Source organism: Trachypithecus francoisi, unplaced genomic scaffold (assembly GCF_009764315.1).
Source record: "Trachypithecus francoisi isolate TF-2019V2 unplaced genomic scaffold, Tfra_2.0 Lachesis_group5, whole genome shotgun sequence".
NCBI classification, from domain to species: Eukaryota; Metazoa; Chordata; class Mammalia; order Primates; family Cercopithecidae; genus Trachypithecus; species Trachypithecus francoisi.
In genome coordinates, this window is record NW_022681470.1 from 89,275,711 (window position 1) to 89,298,168 (window position 22,458).

General features: G+C 43.6%; 1 pseudogene; it reads right to left on the bottom strand.

Moving 5' to 3' along the window:
• LOC117074108 overlaps nucleotides 1-22,258 on the bottom strand; it is a 52,321-nt pseudogene extending 30,063 nt beyond the window's left edge.
• Between the last annotated feature and the right edge of the window lie 200 nt (nucleotides 22,259-22,458).

A 22,458-nucleotide genomic window follows, 5' to 3' on the forward strand; every position in this document is an offset into this window, starting at 1 on the left:
AGTCATATTTCTGACTTGAAATGTATTTCATCTACTATTAATATTGTAGAGTCTACTTTTTTTGGATAGCATTAACAACTGGCTGTTGATATGAAATATATATTTTTCGTCATATTAAGGAGCTATCTACCTAGACCTATTTACCTAGATCTATCTTTGGAGGATGCAATTCTTTGCCAATGTTTTCCAATTTATTCCATGTTTGTTAGTCTTTTCAGACCTACATTCTCTTGAGTTAGTTTTGATTACTTATATATTTTCCATAAATGTATCATTTTATTAAGATTTTCAAATAAGTTAGTATAGAGTTTTAAATAGAATTTTAATCTGTAGGCATACTTATAATCTTTAGTTTTAATCTGAGGCTGTAATGTGTCATTCCTAATATGGCCCATTTGTTTGCTTTCTTCCCTCTCTATAGGTGTAGGATATTTTCTTTCTTTCTCCTCCCTCCCTCCTTCCTTCTTCCTTCCTTCCTTCCTTCCTTCTTTCCTTCCTTTCTTTTTTGATGGCGTTCCGCTCTTATTGCCCAGGCTGGAGTGCAGTGGTGTGATCTCGGCTCACTGCAACCTCCGCCTCCCGGGTTAAAGTGATTCTCCTGCCTCAGCCTCCCGACTAGCTGGGATTAAAAGCATGCACCACCACGCCCAGCTAATTTTGTATTTTTAGTAGAAACAGGGTTTCTTCATGTTGGTCAGGCTGGTCTCAAACTCTCGAGCTCAGGTGATCCGCCTGCCTCGGCCTCCCAAAGTGCTGGTATTATAGGCATGAGCCGCCGCGCCCGGCTGAAATTTTTTTTTTAAAACGTTTATTCAAAGTATGGTTTGAGTTTTCCTCTGAGAAAAGGATTTGAGTTCAAGTTGTTTTTGGTTGGTGCAGGAAAATCCTGGTGGGGAGCAGGGAGGTGACACAGAGGTAGAAAGGTGACCCGTAGAGGAGGAATTATCCAGCTAGCTGCCTCTGTAGGCACTGGGACATGGAGGGAATATCTGGGGAGTAAAAGCATGCCTCAGAGGGGTTCCCCTCCTGAGGTGGCAGAGGGGAGTTATTTATATACAACTCCTGACAATCACCAGTTGAAGGTTACTGTGTGTGGTAGTGGGTGGTGTCAGGGTATTAATTCCCTGGCACTCATAGCCTGTCTCAGACACACAGAAAGGCTTCTTACAGCCTCAGAAAAGGCTAGTAGGCAAAGGAATGCAGACACTGACAATGGAATTCTTTTGGAAGACACTGAAGTGATGTGGTTCTGAGCATATGGGAGGAGCGTGACAGCTTCTGCTATGTACACCTGCTGGGGCTGATTGATCAATTCTGCTCCTTCACAGGTTTCTCATGAGGTTCATCTCTTAGCTTTATTACTTTGTTCCTTCTGTTTCTAAAGCTTAATTTGACGTCCCTCTTTTTTGGCATCTTGAGTTATATGCTTACTTCATATATTTTCATTCTTTATTATTTGATAATTAAAGCAATTCAGGTTAGTTATGGGGAATCATTGAGAAACCACTTGTAAAAGTGCTTAGCACAGTATCCGGCACACAGTAATTGCTCAACAAATGTTCATTACTGTTTTGATCAAACCCTTTGAAGTCATGTCTGTTAAAAGATAAACTTTAGACAAATTAACATTAGCAGAGCTTAACTGGGCAAATAATGACTTGTGAGTCAGCCTCCCAAACTAGATAGGATCGGAGTGACTATGGTGCTGCTGTGTGGTGGAAGAATATTTATGAACAGAAAAAGAAAAGTGACCTACAGGAAACAGAAGTGAGGCACAGAAACAGCTGGATTGGTTACAGCTCAGGCATTTGGCTTATTTGAATGCAGTTTGAATGGTTGACAGCCTGTGATTGGCCCAAACTTGATGACTGGCACAAAAGTAGACTACAGTCTCTTTACACATCCAGTTAAGTTACAGTTCATAATGTACTGAGAAACCTTTAGGCCAAACTTAAAACAAGTAAGTCTGCAGCTTTAGGCTGAACTTGATTTTACACTTCTGATTACAGATGTGGATGTCTTCTCTTGATGTTGATATGTGGTATTTTCGTTATCTTTATTGTCCAGGAGTTCTGTAAATTGCAGTTTACAAGAGTTCTGTAAATTGCAAAATAATCTATGGATTATTTTGAAGAGTGTTTTCAAACCAAGTAGTTTGATGATTTTTGTTTACACATTTTTTTCAATTTCTAGTTTTACTGTATTGTGGTATGCAATGTAGTCATGAAATTTCTGGGCTTGAAATTTATTTAAGGTTTTTAGTGGTTTAATATGTAATCAATTTTTAAAAACTGTTCCATAGATACTGAAAAAGATTTTTTTGTTGTTGTTGTTTCCAATATTTACAAAGTGGATCCCAGCAATGACTTTTTCTGACATTCTACATCTTTTGTTTGTTTACTTGATTTGTTAAGAACTGACAAAATGGGCCGGGCGCGGTGGCTCAAGCCTGTAATCCCAGCACTTTGGGAGGCCGAGGCGGGTGGATCACGAGGTCAGGAGATCGAGACCCTCCTGGCTAACACGGTGAAACCCCGTCTCTACTAAAAATACAAAAAAAAACTAGCCGGGCGCGGTGGCGGGCGCCTGTAGTCCCAGCTACTCGGAGGCTGAGGCGGGAGAATGGCGGGAACCCGGGAGGCGGAGCTTGCAGTGAGCCGAGATCGCGCCACTGCACTCCAGCCTGGGCGACACAGCAAGACTCTGTCTCAAAAAAAAAAAAAAAAAAAAAAAAAAAAGCTGAAAAAATCACCATAGCAATTGTGGTTTGGTTATTTTCCTCTTATTCAGAAACTAAAGGTTTATGACAAACTTATCTTCATTGCATATCTTGATTTTTATTACTTATCCTTTATTTTAATAGTTTAGGACTTTAATTCTTTTTGTATACTATATCTTTTTCTATCTTTTTATTTTTAAACCTACTGAATCACTTTGTTTTAGATGTGCCTCTTGTGGACAGTATATGGTTATATCAAATATGAGGATCTTTGTCATTTCATAGAAAAATATAACATATTTAGATACACTGTGACAATCATTATGTTTGACTTTCTGATGAACTTGTCTGGATTCATTGAAATATATAATATGAAAAAAATATTTGTTATTTTTCCTTGGTACAAAGCTCCTGAAACCTTTGAAATTTCCTGAGCGGTAGGAACATCTTTTGTTATTCATTATGCACCCCTTTCAGCAATCTGTGTTTGTACTAATGAGGTAACTCTTCACAGGGTTCCCTAGATCACTTTAAGATGGGAGCTGGTTCTGATCAAATTCTGATAAAGCTCAGAAGTTTCAGCTCCACCCCCTTCTCCTCTGGGGAAGGGAGAGGGTCTGGAGATTGAATTTAGTCACCAATGGCCAATGATTCCATCAATCATCCCTGTGTAATAAAAGCTCCATAAAAACCCTTAAACAATGAGGTTCTGAGTTGGCGAACACATTAATGTACTGGGAGGATGGTGCATCCCAACTCCATGGGGACAGAAGCCCTGTGGTCAGGACCCTCTCGGACCTCACCCTCTGGGCCTGTACCTTTGGCTTTTCATTTGTATCCTTTTTAATAAATCAGTAAATGTAAGTAAAGTGGCCCCTGAGTTCTATCAGTCATTCTAGCAAATTATTAAATGCTGGCAAGGGGTGGGGTGTGGGGAGCCTGACTTTGTAGCCAAGTCAGATGCAAATGTGGGTAGCCTGGGGATCTGATGCTTGTGACTGGCATCTGAAGTGAGGGCAATCCTATGGGACTGTGCCCTTAAGCCTGTGGAGTCTGCCTGCCACTGAGTCTCAGAGTTGAACTGAATTATAGGATACTCAGTTGGTGTAGGAGAATTGGATAATAGATTGGTGTAGGAAAAAAACACACAGTTGGCAAAGATGAAAATCTGTTTTTAGTGTGTGTGTTTGCTAATAGTTAAAAAAATATATTTGCTAGTTAGACTATAGGGATTGGACCAGACTGGTTCAGAGATGATTCATGTTGCTTGGGAACAAGTCCCTTTATGGCTGCTGCTGCGTTTGTTTGCAGTAGCTTCTCGTGCCCAGGCCCTTCTGCCTGTTTCTCATGAAGGCTGCTATGCTACAGAGCCTGTCCAGACCATCCCATGTGGCCTGCCCCTGTGTCCAGCGCTTGTCTCTCAGAGTCTTACTGTGTTGCCCAGGTTGGTCCTTCCTGGGATCAAGGGATCCTCCTGCCTCAGGCTCAAATTTCTGGGATTACACGCATGAACCACTGTGCCTGGTGTATTCCTACAGTATTGTAAAATAACGTAGTCCGTGGAAATCAAGCCCCATACTGCACTGAAAGAATACTTAGAATTTTCTTTTGCCTAATTCCAAGTCTCATGTCATTTTAGTGACACAATTTTGCTGTTTTTCACTCATTATGAATTATTCTTTCCGGGGTGGATGGAGATAGAAGATCTGGCTTGAGTTCTTTTGTTGCCATGTTTTACACAGAGGGCCCAAAGAAATATTCATATTATTTTGCAGCTGCCTCCTGAAAGAGCATTTTCATTTCTTTTATCAATGGACTATGGGCAGGTTCAATATAGTCTTGGCTAAACTAGATGTCTTGAAGTATAAAAGAAGCTTCTCCAAAATTTATCACAAATGTCTTATTAATTTAAAAATGCGAACACAAAATCTCAAATAAGGAATTATATTATATGCTTGTTTAACTTAAGTAAACCCAACTATATATTGACCAAGGGAACACTTTGCTATTATTATTATTTATCTTTTTTTTTTTTTTTTTGAGATGGAGTTTCTATTGCCCAGGCTGGAGTACAGTGGCGCAATGTTGGCTCACAGGAAACCTCTGCCTCCCAGGTTCAAGCGACTTTCCTGCCTCAACCTCCCGAGTAGATGGGATTACAGGCATGTGCTATCACATCTGGCTAATTTTTGTGTTTTTAGTAGAGATGGGGTTTCGCCATGTTGGCCAGGCTGGTCTTGAACTCCTGACCTCAAGTTGGAGGCCCACCTTGGCCTCCCAAAGTGCTGGGATTACAGGCATGTTCCACTGCGCCCAGTGAGCAAGAGAACACTTTAAATAGTAAGAGAATCTCCACCTGCTGTTCCATTCAATGAATATATACCACAGAATGTGAGTATACATTCACATTGTGAATGAGAAGGAGAGGCAAATCTGCTTTCCCTAAATCTCAGTTATCTTGTGTGATATCTTGGTATGCTGAGTGTGATTCTAATGTGTAAAAACACTTGTAGTTTTGAATCACATGGTCCCTGAATGAAAGCCACCTTCTTTGACTGGTACTGTAAGTCCCACTCTGGAAGAAAAAACCTGGCTGTGTTGGGCTGTGGGTGTCAGCGCTTCTCAGATTTTCATGGGTACTCTGAACGCTGTGTTTAGTTTGCCTCATATGAAGTCTTTAGATGTTGTATTAGTTTCTATTGCTGCATAACAGATCGCCAACACATTGAGCAGCTCCCAACAATGCACACATTTCTCACGTGGCTTCTGTGGGTCAGGAGTCTAGGTGTGGTCTACCTGAGTCCTCTTCTCAGGGTCTCACGAGACTGCAGTCGAGGCTTCAGCTGGGCTGAAACTTCGAAGTTTTCATCTGGAGGCTCTGCTGGGGGAAAATCTGCTTCCTATCTCGTTCAGGTTGTTGGCCAAATTTATTTTATTGTGGTGGTATGGCCGAGAGCCTGGGGTTTTGCTTGCTGTCAGCTGGAGGCTTCCTTGGGTCTTAGGGGCCATTCTCAGTTCTTTGCCATGGAGGTTTCCTCAGAATGGCTGCTACTTCAGCAAGGAGAATCTCTCTAATCTCAGGGAGGGCCAGGTTCCTCTTTCAAAGTCTTTCACCTGATTAAGTCAGGCTTGTTCCAGATCACCTCGCTTTTTATTAACTCAAAGTCAACTGCTTTGGGACCTTAACTCCATCTGCAAAGTCCTTTCACCTTTGCCACATTCTATGGGCTAGACCCACGTCAACACGTCTCACCTCCACTCAAAAGGAAGAGATTATATAGGCCATGGACACCAGAGACACGAGTCACGAGGGTGACACTAAGGGCTGTCTGCCACGAACCTCAACCCCTGATAGTACTCAGGGCCTGGTCAGAAAAACAGCAACCGCAATAGCTATTTTAACAGGAAATGTTTAATATAGGAAATTAAATAGTTATTGGTGGACAAAAAAAGCAAAACAAGACAATAGTGATATAACAAAGGAAAAAGGGCAGGAAACAATCTCTCCCTCCCACCGCACTGGCTAGGGCAATAAAGGGTTAATGAGTCAGGGTTATCAGGACCTCCAAACTTGGAGAAAAGTCCTTAGCCCCTGAGTTAAGTCCCCCTCTGGCTGATTCTGTTTATCATAGAGGGGCCCTACAGAGCTCAGATCTCTGTAGAGTGGGTGCTGCCTGGCTCGCACAGTCCTTCTGATGTGGTATCATGAGGCTTGTTCTGAGGGCACTAAAAGAAGCTGGTGACTGGGACAACCTGCTGCTGGGATGAAGGGCCATTCTTGGGTCTATTGCTAGGAGTAGCCAGCTGATAGGAAGGGCAGTTCTTCCTTCTCTTGCCTTCCAGTCGCTCTCCAACATCACTCTCAGCAGAATCCGACAGTGAGCAAGCTGGCAACGGAGAAATATGTTTACCAGAGTCCTGGATCCAGCATCACAAAACAAGTGCAAAAGGGTAGATTTAGAACCTAGAGACAATAGCTTAATAACCAGCATTTAGTAACCACCTTCCTTAGACAAGACTGCTGAAACTTAGGTCCAGTGGAAAACACTGGACTTCACTTTCTGGTCTAACACTGGTCATGCTTGGATTTTAGGGGATCAATGAATAAGACCTTTTTTCTTGCTTGCTTGGTTCTGAATCAAAGTTCTTGATAAAGAGAATTAGAGGGGAACTTAACTTGGTGGTTAAAGACTTTTCTCCAAGTTCATAGGTCCTGATAACCCTGATCTCATCTCCTTATTCTCAGTAGTCAAGAAGATGGTAATAAAACTATCAGCTTTATTACTAACGGAGTCTGATGTCAGGCATGCAGCCAAATGTGCTTGCCTTGCTAACAACCCCTGATGTAAACTTATTGCCAAAGTGCAGGCCTCCCCTGTGGGTTCTGGGTGGAAGCCTCCAGGCCCCTGAGATCAGATAAGTATGCACCTCCCAGGTGGCCAGCAGATTCTGAGGAGAGACAAAGACACATCTGAATGAAGCCTGCTCCTTGGGAGGAGTGCCTAGATCTGAGAGAGGTTGGTGGGGGTAGGGGGTTTCCCTGATGGAGGTTCTTCCGTTAGGGAATGTGAGGAGTGGGGAATGAGTTTTCTCAAATTGGTACACTTGAAAACATATTTGATTGCAATCTGGCTCTGGTTAGAAATATTATAAGAACAGATATTTTAAAAATTAGAGGTACTTTAAAAAAAGTGATAAAATACATGTAACAGAATTTACCATTTACAATGTACATTTTTTTTTTTTCTTTTCTTTTTTTTTTTTTTATTATACTTTAAGTTCTAGGGTACATGTGCATGACGTTTATATCATGTATAACTCCCCAATGCAATCCCTCCCTCCTCCCCCCTCCCCATGATAGGCCCCAGTGTGTGATGTTCCCCTTCCCGAGTCCAAGTGATCTCATTGTTCAGTTCCCACCTATGAGTGAGAACATGCGGTGTTTGGTTTTCTCTTCTTGTGATAGTTTGCTAAGAATGATGGTTTCCAGCTGCATCCATGTCCCTACAAAGGACGCAAACTCATCCTTTTTGATGGCTGCATAGTATTCCATGGTGTATATGTGCCACATTTTCTTAATCCAGTCTGTCACAGATGGACATTTGGGTTGATTCCAAGTCTTTGCTATTGTGAATAGTGCCGCAATAAACAAACGTGTGCATGTGTCTTTGTAGTAGAGTAATTTATAATCCTTTGGGTATATACCCAGTAGTGGGATGGCTGGGTCATATGGTACATCTAGTTCTAGATCCTTGAGGAATCGCCATACTGTTTTCCATAATGGTTGAACTAGTTTACAATCCCACCAACAGTGTAAAAGTGTTCCTATTTCTCCACATCCTCTCCAACACCTGTTGTTTCCTGACTTCTTAATGATTGCCATTCTAACTGGTGTGAGATGGTATCTCATTGTGGTTTTGATTTGCATTTCTCTGATGGCCAGTGATGATGAGCATTTTTTCATGTGTCTGTTGGCTGTATGGATGTCTTCTTTTGAGAAATGTCTGTTCATATCCTTTCCCCACTTTTTGATGGGGTTGTTTGCTTTTTTCTTGTATATTTGTTTGAGTTCTTGGTAGATTCTGGATATTAGCCCTTTGTCAGATGAGTAGGTTGCAAAAATTTTTTCCCATTCTGTAGGTTGCCTGTTCACTCTGATGGTAGTTTCTTTGGCTGTGCAAAAGCTCTTTAGTTTAATTAGATCCCATGTGTCAATTTTTGCTTTTGCTGCCGTTGCTTTTGGTGTTTTAGACATGAAGTCCTTGCCCATGCCTATGTCCTGAATGGTACTACCTAGATTTTCTTCTAGGGTTTTTATGGTATTAGGTCTAACATTTAAGTCTCTAATCCATCTTGAATTAATTTTCGTATAAGGGGTAAGGAAAGGATCCAGTTTCAGCTTTCTACTTATGGCTAGCCAATTTTCCCAGCACCATTTATTAAATAGGGAATCCTTTCCCCATTTCTTGTTTCTCTCAGGTTTGTCAAAGATCAGATGGCTGTAGATGTGTGGTATTATTTCTGAGGACTCTGTTCTGTTCCATTGGTCTATATCTCTGTTGTGGTACCAGTACCATGCTGTTTTGGTTACTGTAGCCTTGTAGTATAGTTTGAAGTCAGGTAGCGTGACGCCTCCAGCTTTGTCCTTTTGACTTAGGATTGTCTTGGCAATGCGGGCTCTTTTTTGGTTCCATATGAACTTTAAAGCCGTTTTTTCCAATTCTGTGAAGAAAGTCATTGGTAGCTTGATGGGGATGGCATTGAATCTATAAATCACCTTGGGCAGTATGGCCATTTTCATGATATTGATTCTTCCTATCCATGAGCATGGTATGTTCTTCCATTTGTTTGTGTCCTCTTTGATTTCACTGAGCAGTGGTTTGTAGTTCTCCTTGAAGAGGTCCTTTACATCCCTTGTAAGCTGGATTCCTAGGTATTTGATTCTCTTTGAAGCAATTGTGAATGGAAGTTGATTCCTGATTTGGCTCTCTGCTTGTCTGTTACTGGTGTATAAGAATGCTTGTGATTTTTGCACATTAATTTTGTATCCTGAGACTTTGCTGAAGTTGCTTATCAGCTTAAGCAGATTTTGGGCTGAGACAATGGGGTTTTCTAAATATACAATCATGTCATCTGCAAACAGGGACAATTTGACTTCTTCTTTTCCTAACTGGATACCCTTGATTTCTTTCTCTTGCCTGATTGCCCTAGCCAGAACTTCCAACACTATGTTGAATAGGAGTGGTGAGAGAGGGCATCCCTGTCTTGTGCCAGTTTTCAAAGGGAATTTTTCCAGTTTTTGCCCATTCAGTATGATATTAGCTGTGGGTTTGTCATAAATAGCTCTTATTATTTTGAGGTACGTTCCATCAATACCAAATTTATTGAGCGTTTTTAGCATAAAGGGCTGTTGAATTTTGTCAAAAGCCTTTTCTGCATCTATTGAGATAATCATGTGGTTCTTGTCTTTGGTTCTGTTTATATGCTGGATTACGTTTATTGATTTGCGAATGTTGAACCAGCCTTGCATCCCAGGGATGAAGCCCACTTGATCATGGTGGATAAGCTTTTTGATGTGCTGCTGAATCCGTTTGCCAGTATTTTATTGAGGATTTTTGCATCGATGTTCATCAGGGATATTGGTCTAAAATTCTCTCTTTTTGTTGTGTCTCTGCCAGGCTTTGGTATCAGGATGATGTTGGCCTCATAAAAAGAGTTAGGGAGGATTCCCTCTTTTTCTATTGATTGAAATAGTTTCAGAAGGAATGGTACCAGCTCCACCTTGTACCTCTGGTAGAATTCAGCTGTGAATCCATCTGGTCCTGGACTTTTTTTGGTGGGTAGGCTATTAATTGTTGCCTCAATTTCAGAGCCTGTTATTGGTCTATTCAGGGATTCAACTTCTTCCTGGTTTAGTCTTGGGATAGTGTAAGTGTCCAGGAAATTATCCATTTCTTCTAGATTTTCTAGTTGATTTGCGTAGAGGTGTTTATAGTATTCTCTGATGGTAGTTTGTATTTCTGTGGGGTCGGTGGTGATATCCCCTTTATCATTTTTTATTGCGTCTATTTGATTCCTCTCTCTTTTCTTCTTTATTAGTCTTGCCAGCGGTCTGTCAATTTTGTTGATCTTTTCAAAAAACCAACTCCTGGATTCATTGATTTTTTGGAGGGTTTTTGTGTCTCTATCTCCTTCAGTTCTGCTCTGATCTTAGTTATTTCTTGCCTTCTGCTAGCTTTTGGATGTGTTTGCTCTTGCCTCTCTAGTTCTTTTAATTGTGATGTTAGAGTGTCAATTTTAGATCTCTCCTGCTTTCTCTTGTGGGCATTTAGTGCTATAAATTTCCCTCTACACACTGCTTTAAATGTGTCCCAGAGATTCTGGTATGTTGTATCTTTGTTCTCATTGGTTTCAAAGAACATCTTTATTTCTGCTTTCATTTCGTTATGTACCCAGTAGTCATTCAGGAGCAGGTTGTTCAGTTTCCATGTAGTTGAGCGGTTTGGATTGAGTTTCTTAGTCCTGAGTTCTAGTTTGATTGCACTGTGGTCTGAGAGACAGTTTGTTATAATTTCTGTTCTTGTACATTTGCTGAGGAGTGCTTTACTTCCAATTATGTGGTCAATTTTGGAATAAGTGCGATGTGGTGCTGAGAAGAATGTATATTCTGTTGATTTGGGGTGGAGAGTTCTATAGATGTCTATTAGGTCCGCTTGGTGCAGAGATGAGTTCAATTCCTGGATATCCTTGTTAACTTTCTGTCTCGTTGATCTGTCTAATGTTGACAGTGGAGTGTTGAAGTCTCCCATTATTATTGTATGGGAGTCTAAGTCTCTTTGTAGGTCTCTAAGGACTTGCTTTATGAATCTGGGTGCTCCTGTATTGGGTGCATATATATTTAGGAGAGTTAGCTCTTCCTGTTGAATTGATCCCTTTACCATTATGTAATGGCCTTCTTTGTCTCTTTTGATCTTTGATGGTTTAAAGTCTGTTTTATCAGAGACTAGGATTGCAACCCCTGCTTTTTTTTGTTCTCCATTTGCTTGGTAGATCTTCCTCCATCCCTTTATTTTGAGCCTATGTATGTCTCTGCATGTGAGATGGGTCTCCTGAATACAGCAGACTGATGGGTCTTGACTCTTGATCCAGTTTGCCAGTCTGTGTCTTTTAATTGGAGCATTTAGTCCATTGACATTTAAGGTTAATATTGTTATGTGTGAACTTGATCCTGTCATTATGATATTAACTGGTTATTTTGCTCGTTAGTTGATGCAGTTTCTTCCTAGCCTCGATGGTCTTTACATTTTGGCATGTTTTTGCAATGGCTGGTACCGCTTGTTCCTTTCCATGTTTAGGGCTTCCTTCAGGGTCTCTTGTAAGGCAGGCCTGGTGGTGACAAAATCTCTAAGCATTTGCTTATCTGTAAAGGATTTTATTTCTCCTTCACTGATGAAGCTTAGTTTGGCTGGATATGAAATTCTGGGTTGAAAATTCTTTTCTTTAAGAACGTTGAATATTGGCCCCCACTCTCTTCTGGCTTGTAGAGTTTCTGCCGAGAGGTCTGCTGTTATTCTGATGGGCTTCCCTTTGTGGGTAACCCGACCTTTCTCTCTGGCTGCCCTTAAGATTTTTTCCTTCATTTCAACTTTGGTGAATCTGGCAATTATGTGTCTTGGAGTTGCTCTTCTGGAGGAGTATCTTTGTGGCGTTCTCTGTATTTCCTGAATTTGAATGTTGGCCTGCCCTACTAGGTTGGGGAAGTTCTCCTGGATGATATCCTGAAGAGTGTTTTCCAACTTGGTTCCATTTTCCCCCTCACTTTCAGGCACCCCAATCAGACGTAGATTGGTCTTTTTACATAATCCCATACTTCTTGCAGGCTTTGTTCATTTCTTTTTCTTCTTTTTTCTTTTGGTTTCTCTTCTCGCTTCATTTCATTCATTTGATCCTCAATCGCTGATACTCTTTCTTCCAGTTGATCGAGTCGGTTACTGAAGCTTGTGCATTTGTCACGTATTTCTCGTGTCATGGTTTTCATCTCTGTCATTTCGTTTATGATCTTCTCTGCATTAATCAATCTAGCTGTCAATTCTTCCACTTTTTTTTCAAGATTTTTAGTTTCTTTGCGCTGGGTACGTAATTCCTCCTTTAGCTCTGAGAGGTTTGATGGAGTGAAGCCTTCTTCTCTCATCTCGTCAAAGTCATTCTCTGACCAGCTTTGATCCGTTGCTGGCGATGGGCTGCGCTCCTTTGCAGGGGGAGATGCGCTCTTATTTTTTGAATTTCCAGCTTTTCTGCCCTGCTTCTTCCCCATCTTTGTGGTTTTATCTGTCTCTGGACTTTGATGATGGTGACGTACGGATGGGGTTTTGGTATAGGTGTCCTTCCTGTTTGATAGTTTTCCGTCTGACAGTCAGAAGGACTGTCTGTTGGTCTGTTGGAGATTGCTTGAGGTCCACTCCAGACCCTGTTTGCCTGGGTATCAGCAGCAGAGGTTGCCGAAGATAGAATATTGCTGAACAGCGAGTGTACCTGTCTGATTCTTTCTTTGGAAGTTTCCTCTCAGGGGTGACGCCACCCTGTGAGGTGTGGGGTGTCAGACTGCCCCCAGTGGGGGATGTCTCCCAGCTAGGCTACTCAGGGGTCAGGGACCCACCTGAGCAGGCAGTCTGTCCGTTCTCGGATCTCAACCTCCGCGTTAGGAGATCCACGGCTCTCCCCAAAGCTGTCAGACAGAGTCGTTCGCGTCTGCACCGCCCCCGCTCTTTCCCTAATGGGCTGCAGCTGTGCGCTGTCCGCAGAGGTAGAGTCTACAGAGACAGGCAGGCTTCCTTGAGCTGCTGTGAGCTCCACCCAGTTTGAGCTTCCCAGCGGCTTTGTTTACCTACTTAAGCCTCAGCAATGGCGGCGCCCCTCCCCCAGCCTCGCTGCTGCCTTGCGGATAGATCCCGCAGAGGGCTGTGTTAGCAGTGAGGGAGGCTCCGTGGGCGTGGGACCCTCCCGGCCAGGTGTGGGATATATTCTCCTGGTGTGCCTGTTTCCTTAAAGCGCAGTATTGGGGTGGGAGTTACCCGATTTTCCAGGTGTTGTGTGTCTCAGTTCCCCTGGCTAGGAAAAAGGGATTCCTTTCCCCTTGCGCTTCCAGGTGAGGCGATGCCTCGCCCTGCTTCAGCTCACGCTGGTCAGGCTGCAGCAGCTGACCAGCACCGATTGTCCGGCACTCCCTAGCGAGATGACCCCAGTACCTCAGTTGAAAACGCAGAAATCACCGGTCTTCTGTGTCGCTCGCGCTGGGAGTTGGAGACTGGAGCTGCTCCTATTCGGCCATCTTGCTCCGCCCCCTACAATGTACATTTTTAAGTGTACATTTCAGTGGCGTTGAGTACATTCACATAGTTGTGTAACCATCACCACCGTCCATCTCCAGAACTCTTTTAAGCTTGTCCTTTAAACTCTGTACCCATCAAAAAATTGGTTCCCAGTGACCCCTTGCCCAGCTCCTGGCAACCTTAACCTACTTTCTGTCTTTGTGAAATTGACTAGTCAAGGTACCTCATATGAATGAAATTATGCAATATTTATCCTTTTGTGTCTGGCTTTTTCACTTAGCATTAGGTCCTGAAGGTCCATCCGTATTGTACCATTTATCAGAATTTCCTTCTCTTTTATGGCTGAATAATATTCAATTGTACGTATATACCACATCCTGTTTATCCATCTGTCAAAGGACACTCTGTTGTGTCTACCTTTTGGCTATTTTGAATAATACTGCTCTGAACATGGGTGTACAAATATCTGTCTGTGTCTCTGATTTCAATTCTCCTGGGTATATACTCAATAATGAAATTACTGGATCATGTGGTAATTCTATTTTTAGTTAGAAACACAGTTTTTAGTGGACATTGTGAAGAACATCAAGAGGTAGAAGCCGAGAGCCTGTGAAATGCACATCACCCAGCCTAGAGGCCTCTTAGGTAGAAATTACACACTTGTCCCTGAGGGCAGCACCTGTTCTGCCTCTGCTGCATCTTCAGGTCTACAAAGTGAAAAATGGGCTGAGCCCACATCTCCTTTACTTTCAGGCACTGGGTGGTGAACTCCACTCTCAAGCATAATGGCAGTGGCCAAAGTTCCTTTCAGTCTCCATAGACCCGGGCCTGTGGCTGAGATACCTGAGTAAGATTCTGGAGCCCTTGAAGCTTGCCTAGCTTTGTTACTGTTGCCATCCTTTGTCATCAGTATCACTGCAGTGATTGACAGTGGAGCCTTTCATAAGGAAGCAGACCATGTGAGTGGTCTTTAGGGACTATCAGGAGAAGAGAGTTGGGAGGTTTCTTCTGGTTTAGAGCCATTCTTAGACAGAGAGTGAATGGGCAGGCCAGAGAAGGAAGGAAAGCAAGCAAGCTCAGTTCCTGATGGCTCCTGAGTCTCAACAGCTATAAATCCTGTGCACGGTCACCAGACAGAGTTAAATTTCCTGTTCCAAAGAGGCACCCAAATGGTAGAAGTTCAAGCACCATGGCAAACTGTTGGGTAAACATTTCGGAGTAGATGGCAGGGATTAAAGGAATAGCCACCACGTGGAGTGTACAGGTGCCCACTCAGGCACTGTGTGGGGGCGTGGTGCTCTGAACTCATTGGATATTTAAAAGAGAAAGGAGCGATTACTTCCTTCTGTCCTGGTGCAGGGGCCTGTGTTGTCTCTGAGGCCAACTGAATTCACTCTCTTGGTTTAGTTGTACCTGTCAGTCCAGAATTAACTGTGTGTTCAGGGATGTTCCTCAGTCAGCATTGTAGAAATTCAGAGCCCAGGGAGCAGATGAGTGACAGGGGTGACTATAAAGAAGTCAGTGTGTGACACCACTTTCCCTAAATGTGTAGGGCTTGCTTCTAGACTGTTCTATTCAGCAACGGGTCAGAGACTCAAAAGAGTACTGTCTGATAGAAATATAATGTGAGCCACATGCAGAATTTTAAAGTTTCTAGTAGCCACACTAAAAAAAAAGGTGAAATTTAATTTTAATAATATATTTTATTTAATTGGATGTGTTAAAAATGTTATTTCAACAAATAATATTAAGATTACTGAGCTATTTCACATTCTTTGTTTTGTACTCAGTATCTGAAATTTTGGTGTGTATTTTATATGTACAGCATACCTCAATTCGGAAAAGCCACACCTGTGTCGAATGGTCACACGTGGCTTGTGGCTACCATATTGGACAGTGCAGCTCTAAGAGATCCAAGGGTATAATAGCAAGCATTTATTGAACAATTACTATTACATGTATTGGATCATTTAATAACAAGCGATACTCCAAGGCAGCTGCTATTTACTGAAGAATACAAGTGTATTCCTTGGTTTGTGGCCCTTTCTTCTGTCCTTAGGAAGCCAAAGCATAGCATCTTCTGTCTCCAACTCTGCTTTACTCTCTGCTTCTGTCATCATGGGGCTGCATCCTGCTTTTCTCTTAGTAGGACTCTTGTGATTACATCACGCCTACTCTGATAATCCAGGATAATCTCCCAATCTCAAGATCTTTAATCACATCTACAAAGTCTCTTTTGCCATATAATAAAATATGGACAGGTTCCAGGGATTAGAATGTGGACCTCTTGGGGGGCCATTATTCAGCTTGCACAGAGCGCAAGTGACTTTGTTTTTACAAGCATGTAAGGAAAACTCTGAGCTGAGACTGCAGTTTCTCTACTTCCTCCTTACACCATCTGTGTAACTTGGCTCCTGCTGCTCTAGAAGAGACCATCTCCCCTGCTCCATCATATCTGCAGCCCTGGCTGCTGCAGGGAGAGGCACTGCCTTTCTTCTCTGGGAGTTTTTTGTTCTTCTCCCACCCTGGCCCTTTGCTGCCATGCAGGACTCGGCTGGGAGTGACGTGGGTCTCTTTCCCTGAGAGAGCTGAAGATCTGCAAGGAGACCTTCTCCCTGCCTTTTGCTTCGCATTTTGAAGGGAGGGAGGAGACTAGCCAGAACCATTGACCAGGGGAAGCACCCTTATCCTCTTAGAAGGGACCTTAGAGATCATCTATCCCCTCCACCCCATCCCTATCCTGTCACGAGGATTAATTGCTCTCTAAGTGCCTTGGCCCATGTTGACTTTCAACCTAAGCTTGACCTCTCAAGCAAGTTGTTTCCTTCCTAACAACAGTATTTCAGGTGAATTCATTAAAGCCTTTTAGTTGCAAGTAATAGAAACTAATTTAAATTAACTCAAGCGAAGAAAAAAAAAATCCAAGGAATGGTCAGAAATCCACTTCGTGGGGGAATTTGATCTCTTGCTTTTCTTGGCAACTTGAGGACCCTTTTCCTAGGAAAGGGGAATTTTCCCTGTCCCCTTCTGACTTCCAGCACATAATCAGTGATTGTGACTCCAGTCCAGGGCCACTCAATACCCACCCATCATATGTGTTGCATTCCACCCAACAGATGAAGAGGCACAGATGGATGCCACTTCCATCTCTGGTGAACTGATGGAAGTACTGTGATGAACCCTCCACAGTAGCAGAAAAGAAAAAGGATGGAAGACACATGTTGCTAATTGGCCTTAAACCTCCTCTGATGGGAACAGGAGGCAGAAGCTGGTCATGAGGGTAAGTTGATAAGAGAGGAGCCTAACCAGGGTGCTAATGAATGGCCAAGATATTGGATATAAGCTAGAAACTCTAATGTCATTATGTTTCTTTTTTCTTTTCTTTTCTTTTCTTTTTTTCTTTCTTTCTTTCTTTTTTTTTTTTTTTTTTTTTTTTTTTTTTGAGACGGAGTCTCACTCTGTCACCAGGCTGGAGTGCAGTGGTGCAATCTCAGCTCACTGCAACCTCCACCTCCAGGGTTCAAGAGATTCTCTTGCCTCAGCCTCCCAAGTAGTTGGGGTTACAGGCACTTGCCACCACACCCAGCTAATTTTTGTATTTTCAGTAGAGACGTGGTTTTACCATGTTGTTCAGGATGGTCTCCATCTCTTGACCTCGTGATCTGCCTGCCTCGGCTTCCCAGAGTGCTGGGATTACAGGTGTGAGCCACCGCGCCCGGCCATGTTGTTATGTTTCATACACATGTGTGTGTATGCATATGTACACATATAGACACACTTAACATTACACGATGTACACGCTGGTGTTGGAGATACAGAAATGACTTCACACCTATCCTACAGGCTTCCCTAAAAGACAAAGAATTGTGGGACAGTTTGATAAATGTCGTAAGAGATATTAGTAAGTGCTAAAAATAGCACAAGGAGAGGCATGATTTCCTCTGCTTGGGTGTATCCAGGAAACCTTTACAGAGAAGGGAAAATAGGAATTCAAAGATCACTGGAAGAAGTGTGTGTGTGAGTGAGTGAATGTGTGGCAGGAAGGGGTGATGGGAATGGAGAAAGATGTTCCAAAAAGGAGGAGTCATATGGCCACAGGCCTTGACGTGAAGCGGCACTGACATTTAGAAGAGTGTAGATAGTTCCATGTGGCTGTCAAGACGGGGTCTTGGGTAGAGAATAAGAGAGTGGACAGTTGAGTACAGGCTGAGTCTGGACAGACGTAAGCTTCTAATTTATCTTGTAAGTAAACAGACATCTTGGAAAGAATGGAAGCAAAGTGTAACAAGATCAGATCTGGACTTTAGAAGGAGGAGGACTCTAACAGTGTGGAGGATGAATTGAAGGAAGGACAACTAGGGGCAGCCAGATCTGTTAAGAGAAGGAGAGGCCAAGACAAGATTAGACCTGCAGAGGTGTCATGGGAAACACCACACCTGTGAAGGATGATGAGCTGGCAGCAGGAGTGGTCAGGAGAGACTTCAGACTGCAGTGCAGGTCAGACACCTGGGAAAGGAGAGCAGACTGGGAAGAGGATTATTCTCAAACTGCGGTGTACCTCCAGGACGTCTCTGCCAGGCCTAGTGTCCCAGAATACAGCTCACCTCTTAGCAAGGCCTCACATCAGGCACAGTGGCCTGTTTCTAGCCCTGTTTCTGGCACTCTCTGTGCTCAGTCATTGGCCAGGAGCAGCCTGAGGCAGTGTGAACACCCAGCACATCCAAAATACAGCAGCAGGAGGCTGGAGGCTTCTTGCACCAGGTTCTCTTTAAGGGAGACCTGAGCACACTCCCTGCCAGCACAGAGATGCCTGCAGCAGCACAGTCTGCTCTAAGGCAGTCACGGAAGAATGGAAAGCAGATGGGAAAGAGGACCTAGCCTTGTTTGCCAGCACCCCTTGGTCTGGGAAGGCTGTTTCCCTTCTGGCTTGTGAGGTTGCTGCCCTTGCTCCTTTCTTGGTTGGGGCCAGAAGTTGTCCTCCGCTCTTTTTGAGGACATCACAGGCTTGGCAGATGCAGGAGTCAGCTCAGGCTACTGTAACACATGGCACAGACCAGGTGGCTTAAACAACAGAAATTAATTTCCTCATATATCTGGAGTCTGGAAGTCTAAACTCAAAGGTCAGCAGGATTGGTTTCTTCTGAGGCCTCCCTCCTTGGCTTGTAGACGGCTGTCTTCTCTTTGTGTCTCCACACAGTCTTCCCTCTATGTGCATCTGTGTCCTGGTTTCCTTTTCTTAAAAGGACACCAATCAGAATGGATTTGGGCCCACCCTAATGGCCTTATTTTAAATTGATTACCCCTTAAAATACCCCGTCTCTAAATATAATCACATTCCGAGATATGGGGGTCAGGGCTGCAACATAGGAATTTTGGGGGCCACGATTCAGCTCATCACAGAAGGTAAGAGATGTGCTGCCTCCACTGTTCTCTTACACATCGAGAGCAGTGGTCCCTTAGTGTATGCAGGCTTTTCCTTCCTGTGTTCTGCTTCCACTGTGTGACACAAAGAAAGTCAGGTGGGACCAAGAGACACCAACATGCAGAGTGTGATGGAAGAGAGTGTGGAAAGCATTAGAGAGTGAACAGTAGGAAGGTTGGGCATGGTGGCTCACGCCTGTGATCCCAGCACTTTGGGAGGCTGAGGCGGGTGGATCATCTGAGGTTGGGAGTTCGAGACCAGCCTGACCAACGTGGAGAAACCTCATCTCTACTAAAAATATAAAATTAGCCTGGTGTGGTGGCACATGCCTGTAATCCCAGCTACTCAGGAGGCTGAGGCAGGAGAATCACTTGAACCCGGGAGGCAGAGGTTGCAGTGAGCTGAGATCGCGCCATTGCACTCCAGGCTGGGCAACAAGGTTGAAACTCCATCTCAAAAAATAAAAAACAAACAAACAAAAAGTAGAGTGAACAGTAAGCATTAAGTAGGGCTGAACTCTGACATGAGGTGAAATTAAACCCACTTTAGCCCTTGCTCCTCAGGGATCTCTGTTGCCCATCAGTGGAGGAAGTGGGCGGGCACTTGGGCAGGGAGGTTGGGTGCCTTTCTACCACCAGTCACTTTCAGCCATGAGGTAAAGGAACGAAAGGTACATGGCTGGTGGAGAGCATCAGGGGATATGGTGGAGGGGAAGAGGCTGGGAAGAGGGTTCTCAGGAGGACGGGCACCGAGCCAGATGAGAAGGCGAGTCCCCCCGACAGGAGCAGGTCCGAGGGCACAGTCCACCGTGGGGGCGGTGCCTGCAGTCCAGAAGCCCCTCCTGGGAGTGTGTTCAGAATCATTTTTCTGTTGACTGGAGAGGGATGAACCTTCCACAGTAGAAGAAAAGGAAAAGGATGGAAGACACACGTTGCTGATTGGCCTTAAACTTCCTTTGCTTTGGTTTTGCTCAGAGCATCCCAATCTTCTCCCCCACCCTAATTTTCCTCAAACCCCCCGCTCCGATTCTGTGCTCCATCCAGACCTGACCACCCAAAGTTTCCTAAAACATCCTGTGATTTTCAGTCTCTGAGCCAGTTCCTTCATGTACAGTTAATTAATTTATGGCTGCCTCCAAATCCCTTCTCAATGCTATTGGTGAGACCTCCAACAGGATGGGCCATCTCCCTTCTTTGAACTCTCACAACAACCTGACACTTTGCTTTGTGCTCCCATACATGTTTTGTCCTGCATGGCTAGACTGTCTGGGGACAGAACTATTTTATGCAACTCTGTGGCCTCAGTTTTACTTACCACAGTGCCTTACATATAGTAGAATTAAATACATCTTTGTTGAGTTGAATTAAAATTAAAAAAAAAAGATTGCCTTACATTATTTTCTCTAGGTCATTCATGGTAAAGAGTCCCATGAAGATCTCTTCCAGTCAAGAAAATATTTTTTTGTCTACCATAGTTTGACTTTTAACTATTGCCTTTTGAAGCTCAGATTGATTTAAAGCACTTGGCTTAGATGCTAAAGCTTGCACATTTGCCAACATGAGCTCATAGTTTCATCTAAGCCTGCTTACCTAAGGAGATTTACATTTTTTTTCTGAACATTTATAAACATCTTAGACCAGTTTCTAAACAGAGATATGATGTGATTTCTTCTTATTTTCCTACCAGTGTTTGCATATTAAAAGAACTTGGGGAATATAGTGGCAACCAAATAGACATCAGCAGAATTTCATGTGTGTTGGGGTGATGTCCTAGAGAGAGGTGATTGAGAAGGGCTTTCCCAAAACAACTCAAACCATACCACCTAGGTAGCCCTATGCTCCTCCTGCTTTGTAGCCATTATTACAACCTTTCCTTACCTACACCAATTTTGCAAGGTTTTCTGCTCATGCTAAGTGATCCACACATTCAGAAAACTGAACATCACCAAATAGAAGTTAAAATGAAACAATACCCACAGCGTTGATGAGACACTTTTAATAACATACGAAGCTAATCTAGTGCCTCATAAAGAATAAGGATAAATGGATCCCTATGCCCTCAGGCCAAAAACAATCTTTATTTTCACATAGTCGAATTAAGTATTTCTGGGGCCAGTGTGGGGGAAAGATGGTATGGAATGGGAGAATCCCTCCTTCCTGCGAGAGGAGAAAGCCAGAGACTGCTCTGTCTGTATTTTTACAAGGAAATTCTTCCTTCGTTTCTAATAGCCAAACTCAGAGGCACTGATGTTGGGCTGGAACAAGGACTTTCTGGTGGGGAGGGCAGCTGGGCTGCATAGACTTGAGGTTCAATTTTTGAGGTTCACCTTGCCTTGGGGTCTGTCCTTGTCCACCACTGATGTCTACCATGCTGGACTTTGGAGAACTTTGCTTCCACTTCAACACACCTTGGTACCTTCAGTCAAGTTTTTATTAAAGACTAGGGAGAACAAAAGGGAAATTTAAATAAGAAAAGAGTGCCAGGAATCTGTCTTATAAGATACAATTTATGCATCCTCATCTGTCTCCCTTCTTAGTTGCTGGCCTGTCTGGATGCCATCTTAGCATCTGTGACCCAGGTGGCTACATTTGTCCATCTACCTACCTTAAGGTAGAGCGAGGTCCTGGAGAGATTAGGAAATCTTCCTATGTGCCTAAGATTCACCTCATCAGATCTGGAGTCCTGTCTAAAGAGCCACCTTTTGCCTAACAACACCAAAGTCAAGGTCTCCTTTATGAAGTTCCCCACCCCTGCCCCCCTCTCCCACCCCTAAGTCTTGTCTTGCCTGCTTCTTCTTGGAGGAAGAGGTGGTTGTCGCTGAGGTCTCACCTGGCCCTTTTGTCTTGTTCTTCCTGAAGTGGGGAGGGTATGACATGGGCTTACTCTGTGGAGACCCTAAAGCCAGGATGGCCAGGACACAGCGCAGAAATGTTCCTGTGGAACTTAATAGGAACTATGACCTGGTGGGGTGGGGCAGTGGTGGGGGCTGGCAGTTTTCAAATCTATGTAGGAAGAGGGAGGACGAAAGGCCACAGATACTTCTGTGCACATCAGTCCCACTTCTAACCACTCTTTCTGTCAGGAGGTCCTTATTATCCAATCTCACCCCCTCCCTTTTCCCCATGGCAGGTCCCTGTGATGGAAAGTTTGGCGAGACTTTGATCTCATGTTCCTGCATGTCTCCATGAGTACACCTGTGTTCATGTCCCATTCTGACCACTCGGGCTGTTTGGACATGTCTGTCTGAGGGGACAGCTGTCTGGGTGAGGTGTAGATGGCTGGCTCCATCTTACTGAGCTCTGGTTTCTGTGCCTGTCTGCACAGGGCTGTGCTCTGGATCTAGGCGAGAAAGCCTCAGGGTCCTTTCCCTCCCCAGTTCCTGGTGGCACACATCTATGCCTTCCACTTTTCTTTGGTCACTTTCTTCCATTTACACCAGGCTTCTCTACCAAGTGAAGTCCTAGCCCTACCAGCAGTAGCTGAAGGAT